Below are 6,902 nucleotides of genomic sequence, written 5' to 3' on the forward strand. Positions count from 1 at the left end.
CAGGCATTTTCAAGCTTAAACTCAGTCCCTACATGGCCTCTGGTTGATATTTCAGTCTCATCAAACCCACTTTGGCACATACCATTTGGCGTTGTTGGTCTTCTTCTGGAGCTAGTGTTCCCTCCAAGGCCTTCTCTCCTTCCACTTTTCCACAAACTGTGTGCTCTGCCACATTTCAATGTATTCTCAACATTCATTTCAATTCATTTTTTTCGTTGAGCCTCTAAAAACACAACTATTGATAATAGTGTCAGAGGTTGGCTCTCTTGCATGGTGTTGATATGAATTACTTGGACATTCCCTCAATTTCTGTTCACTCTGTAACACCTCACATCTTGAAGCCAGGGTAAATTTTGGTTCAAAGTATTTTGGGGTTTGTTTCTGTTCCCCACTCACTACTAAGAATCTAGTCTATACAGAGGTTTTCCTCTTCTGTCAACATGTCCCCTGTTGGTAGGTTGTCTTAGTTTGAGTCACCATGATGTCATTTTCCTCTGACTTGGCATTGAGCGATAAGTGAAGAAGAAATTTCCTAATTTTACTCACCTCCCCTCTGTAATCCTTTGTGTCTTCTGGACTCCAGGTGAAATCCAGAGTGATAGCCATCTCCACAGATATTTATTGGTGATGTCCCTTTAAACCAAATCCCACCTGTCTCTTCTAAATATAATCAGATTTTCTTGAAGAGTTGTTTATTTATTATGTATACAATGTACTCCTTACATGCCTGCCTGCAGACAAGAAGAGGGCACCAGGATCTCATTGCAGATGGTTGTAAGCCACCATGCACTTGGTAGAAATTGACCTCAGGACCTATAGAAGTCCTCTCAGTGCTCTTATAAAGTGTGCCATCTTCTCATCCCCATCTAACCATATTTATATTTCAAATCTGGGTTAAGTAAAGAATTTATACAATGAAATACATTGTTCTTCAAATTGTTGAGTTTTATTCTCTCATTTTTAGATGATGGATGGATGATTAGAATTTGAGGATATGCAAACAAAACTAAGAGATGAAGGTGACTAATGAGAGAGGTGAAAGAGGGTAAGATTACATTCAGTTGTTCATTTAATCATCTTTAGAACAATCATTTGCTTGTGTTTGCTCAACACTTAATAATACAAATATTTTACATTTATTTATTTATTTATTTATTTATTTATTTATGTAGTGTGTATGCATGTTTGCTTCTTCATGGACTTAGTTAAGTAGTCCTCTCTTTGTGCAGTATGAGTCCTGGGATGGAAGTCAGGGAGTTAGGCTTTGCCACCCCTCTAGTGGAATCTGAGTGACAAATACCATGCAGGGCTGATGCTAAGACCCCCGAAAATGCAAGAAGCTCCTGGACTAGGGTTGATTTTCTGCTGGGAGTAAAGCTGCTGTTAAATTTCTTTCATTGTGTTTTGATATATTCTTTATTCTTTAGTTTTAACTACATTTCACTCCCAAAGTAGGAATCTCAGACATAACCATGGTCACTAGGAGATGACCCTGAACTGTCCAAGTCCAGAGTAGTCCTGCTTTACTTCCACTTTTAAAAGAAACATGGCTAGAAATTAATCATTATTTAATAAGTTATGCTATGGTCTACAAAGAAGTGGAGTATTTCAAAAGATTCCAGGTAGTGGTACTCAGATATCAGAAGAGGGAACTAATAGAAAAGGAAAAACAGTCTTGGCACACTGGTGCTGGGCACAAGTTTTGTAAGGGAGAGAACACTGACCCTGGAATAAGGGAACACATACATATTGATATCAAGCCAATAACTTAGAAATGATGACGTCTGTTGCTGTGTGTTCTGTACCTGGTACTGTTTCATTCAACTTTGCAATTCCAAATATGACAACACAATAACTTTGCATTCTGTACCTGAACTGTGTATACTTGAATCTGCTCTGTGGGAAAATGTAACCACACTCTCCTCACTTTTGAAATGTATGTTTAACAGCTTAGACTGCGAGCTGCAAAGTACTCTCAGATGCAAAACTCATCTGTATGTGTGTGTCTGTTTGCCACACCTAACTCTGTTCACCGATGCTTCTAGAACCCCCATTCCCAGGGACCTACCCCTGATTGAGCCTGTCCACGGCAGGTGGTGCCCGATTTGAAGGGCTTGGAGCAAGGTTATCTCTCCTCTTTTTACATATTTTTTCAAACAGATATAAAGACCTCCCCATAGAGTGCTGCAGACTCCTCAGCAAAGGACAGGCTGAGCCAACAGGGCAAGTAGGTAAGAACCATAGGGCGATCTCAGTCCTAGAAGAGAGTTATGTTCTTGGCAGTTTTAAGTCATATGTCTGAAGGTAGAGGAATAAAAACCACAAAAAAAGAAGTTGTCATAATATTATGACTTTTTGTTAGAAGTGAGCTCCTCATTCCCGTGGGAAGAAAGCCCGCCTTTAGAGAACTGAAAAAGAGTAAGAAAATAATGGAGGAGATACTATGAAGCTCATGGTGCAAGTCAGAGACCAGCACAGACATTTTCCTTGTGGGTAAATATTAGAGATCTGTTATTAGACAAACATGAAATGCAGTTCTTTGTAGAGGAAGCATCCTCTGAGGAGGAGGCTGCTCCACTAAGAGCCAGGCTAGAAGAGATGCTACAAAGTTTTTTTCCTCCCTCTGAGAGACCAGATAATATTAAAACAACTTACATGAAAAATGCCTATACTCTCTGCCAGGAACTAATTAGAAAAACAGGGAGTGTGAATTCCTCAGCCAGCGCTAGGTCCAGGGGATAGCCTACAGTGTAGGTTTATAATGGAAACATTTTTGTGCCATCAAAACCTACAAGGAGGTAACAACTAGAAAATTTCATTTTTTTTTCTTGTGGTCTTGTGGTTACTGGTGACTGCTACAAGGAAAACAGACCTTCAAAAGATGAATAAGTCTCCAGGGTTATGTCCTTAGTGTAAGGAAGGAAAGCATTGGAAATATGAGTGTAAATCAAAGTTTCACAACGAAGGGACACCACTTACAGATGGGGAAGCAAAAAAACGGGATGAAGGGCCAGCTCCTAGCCTCTAATTAGAAAGAGAGCACAAAGAGGAGAAACAAAGTAGCTCGGATACTTTGGCCCTTGAATTGAACATCTTAGTCTTGCAAAGAGCAACATCAGGAAGTGCAGGATTAGATCTTACAGTAGATAAGGATTATCTGCTTTCTCTTTATGGGGGATATAGTTAATAGGGACAAGATTTACTGGGCAATTACCTTTAGGTACCTTTGGCCTTATAACTGCAAGAAGTTCAAATTATAAAAAAAAGAATTGAAGTGTTCCCAGAAGTAATTGACTCTGACTTCCAGGGAGAAATAAAGATTTTGATTAGGTCTTTAAAGGAGACTGTACAATTGCACAAGAATCAGCGGGTGGCTCAGCTTCTGTGGCTTCCCTTTGTTCAGCTGCCTAATCCAATTTTAAAGGAAGATAGAGGCAAAGAGGGATTTGGTTTCATGGAAGTAATACCTTGGTCTCAGGAGATACCTAAGTAGAGACCTCTAAAAACCATAAAATTAAGAAGGGAATGATGTTTAAGGAATACTAGATACTGGAGCAGACAAATCAGGGAGATGGAGATTTTTTATAAGATTTAAGAACTGTAGATAGCCTGCTACCCTTCCTCTGAGTGCCAAGAAGAGACTTGATACCCTATGAGGATATAAAGGGGGAGAAGTCTCCCTCAGTCACAGTCACAGGGGAGGGGAGTAAGGAGAAAATGGGACGAGTGAGGAATGGAACGATACAAGGGATGGGATAACCATTGAGATGTAATATGAATAAATTAATTAAAAAATTAAAAAAAAAGAACTGTAAATAGGAATATGCCTCATATGGGGGCCGTTCAAGCTGGTCTTCTTTCTCCTGTTGCTAGTCCCAAAGACTATTGTATTATTTTTATAAATCTAGAACATTGTGTTCTCACTATTGAATTGCATCCTGAAGATTCTCAGACATTTGTATTTAGCATACTTTCAGTTACCTTTCAGAGACATTATCAAAGTATCAGTGGAACGTTTTGCCACAGGGAATGAAAAATAATCCCACTCTTTGTCAGAAATTTGTAGATCAGGTAAGTTATGTAAAGGTGTATTTGTTTTAATCTCAAGTTTAAGGTCTTAGTATGGGATTTAGTTTGTCCATAGGTGATGATTGCCTTCTGTAGGACATGGTCTTTGTCATGTGCAGTTAGTTGAATTCTGAGGACTATGAGAAGTACAAATAGGGGAAAGAGAGAGAGCAAGAGAAAGAGAGAGAGAGAGAGAGAGAGAGAGGGATTGGAGAGGATTGAGAGGGAAAATGTGTGGCAGTTTAAAGAAAATAGACCAATGGAGAAATGATGGCATCTTGAAGCTGACATAGAGCAAGAGGACTCAAAGAGGAGTCCTTGGAGGATGGTGCTCCCAGAGAGAAAGCAAGATGCTTCCATCAACTTTAAACCAGGAAGAGAAGCAGACAGGTTTACATACATTTCTCCAATAAATTTCTTTCTCTCGTATGTATTTTTGGCATGTCACCAGTGTTTGAAGTGGAGAAGGGAGGTAGAGGCAGTAAATACCAAAAAGAAATCAAGTTTAAAATAAATGTCAATGGACATAAGAATAAACATGCAGAAGGCTGAACGACTGCCTGTCCATTTGTCAGTAGATTAGTGGAAATTCTTCCCTTGAGCTTGTGACCTCACAAGCCATACATGTTTTGACCAGGTTTTTATAACGTGTGTATGTACTTTCATGGAGCAGGCATAAAATCTTATCAGAGATGGTTGATTGCCACCCAAACATCCATTCCACTTCTTCCCTTTCATGTCACTGCTGTACCTACATCTGGATAACTAGATGGATGACCTTTCTTCTCCATCAGCCATAAACATAAACCAGTATGGAGGAATCTTCCAGATCAGTTCCAGCTTAATTTCTGTGTCTTTATTCATGAGGACTTCAGCCATAGGGGGTCATCATATGTTTCTAATGGGTGACTAAGAACAGTGGTAATATACTTTTCTTTTGGAAGGTTGTGAGGGTTCCCTGTCTATCAAGTCAAATTAAGGTTGACATTGCGGTTTTTACTTAGATGCCTGTTTTTAAATTACAATTTACAAAACCTTCCGTTAGGTTTTTTTCTTAGAAACCTATGGCTTCTTGGATCAACATTACTCACCTATGGTGCAAAACTTAGTTAAAACATTTGAACTAAAGCCAGTCGTGGTGGCACATGCCTTTAATCCCAGCACTCAGGAGGCACAGGCAGGTGGAACGCTGTGAGATCGTGGCCAGCCTGGTCTACAAAGTGAGTCCAAGATGGTCAAGGCTACAGAGAGAAACCCTGTCTCGAAAAACAAAAAAACAAAAAACAAAACAAAAAAAATATTTGAATTTTAGCTTATCTGAGTGTGAGTTAACTTACCCATATAAATATTTCCAGATCAAATCATTTTTACAAAAATTAGTTTTTATTAGTATTACACAGATTCCCATTGTGTTTGTATATGGCGTATTTTCATTATCTATCCATCCATTCAACAGTGACACACATTGACACCGAGTCAACTTCTTAGAAAATACAACAGTGATGTGTTGGTGTCTGTCATAGCATACAGAGTTATTTGGGCACATGCTAGATCCTATAGCAGTTTCACTTTTAGCCTTTTGAGAATTCTATAAACTTATTTCCAGAGGGTGTTGGTCACACTGTTACTTAGACTGAATAAAAGGTCCTCTTTCACCATTTTGCCCCAATGACCTAACTCATGTTGTGGGCTTTAAGTACAAACAAAAGCTGGATGATTACTCCCATAGCATTCATGTTACTCTTGCAGCAGTGAGCATCTCTTGCCAGGCCAGACATTATGATGGATCACAGGTTATCACCTGGGTGAAATTATTGTACACCTTTTCTCTCCCACATGTATACCTTCTGGCACCGTGTATGTTTTCCAAGAATGCTGAGCTCCCAGGCCAGCACTAATTTGATTTCTTTCTCCATTTACTCAAGAGATAAGAGTCTCAATTTCAAATTCTGAGTGGAAATCAAGAGCAATGGCAATAGGTATAACATTTAGGTAAGCCCATGAGATCCCATGGACCAACACCACAAAAAATAATCTTTACCTGTCACTGACCTCTTGTGTGGAAGAGCCATTGTGTCCCTTACCATTTCGTGTAACTCCATTTAAGCTACTTTTTACTTAGTAATATGAATATAAACATATTTATACTATTATTTTCTGTGTATATCTGTGTGCCTCAGTGTATCCATATGTAACACATGTATTCATGTATCTGTGGAGTCCAGAAGAGGGTATTAGATGTCTTGGAAGTGGAATTGCAAGTGGTTATGAGCCACTTGATGTAGGTTCAGGTAAATGAGTTGGGCCATCTGCAAGACTGTCAAGTGCTCTTAGCCAACAAGCCATAACTATAGTAAAAATATAAATATATCTTAGAATCCTTTTGCAATAGTAGGTTACATAACATTGCCCCAGGGATATTGATACAAAAAGGCCATCATGGTAGTTTCTAGTGTAATAACAAAATATTGAGATCATGTGAAAAATGCATGAAATTTGAAGGTCAGTGTATCTACAATTTGCACATACTATAAGAGATCATTTAAACAAGCTATTCTTCTTGTGTAAATGTTTTCTGGGTCTCTCATAAATGTAATGGTGAATGTTTTGTATCAGATGTATGAAGAGAGATCCAGTCATCTTTTCTCACATCTCATCCTTTGTTTGTAGGTCTTATAATCCTGAAAAGCAAACTCCTAGTACAGAGCCTTTGTAATATCATTTTATCTTTTAAATAATTATGTAATTTTAAGTGTATGTGTGTGTGACTGTATTTTTGTTTAGACATGTGAGTTCAGGGCATCTCATGTGCTTTGGAGCTACTGTTACAGGAG

The sequence above is a fragment of the Acomys minous genome (assembly GCF_964271855.1).
Source record: "Acomys minous genome assembly, chromosome: 20".
In the NCBI taxonomy this organism is placed as follows: Eukaryota; Metazoa; Chordata; class Mammalia; order Rodentia; family Muridae; genus Acomys; species Acomys minous.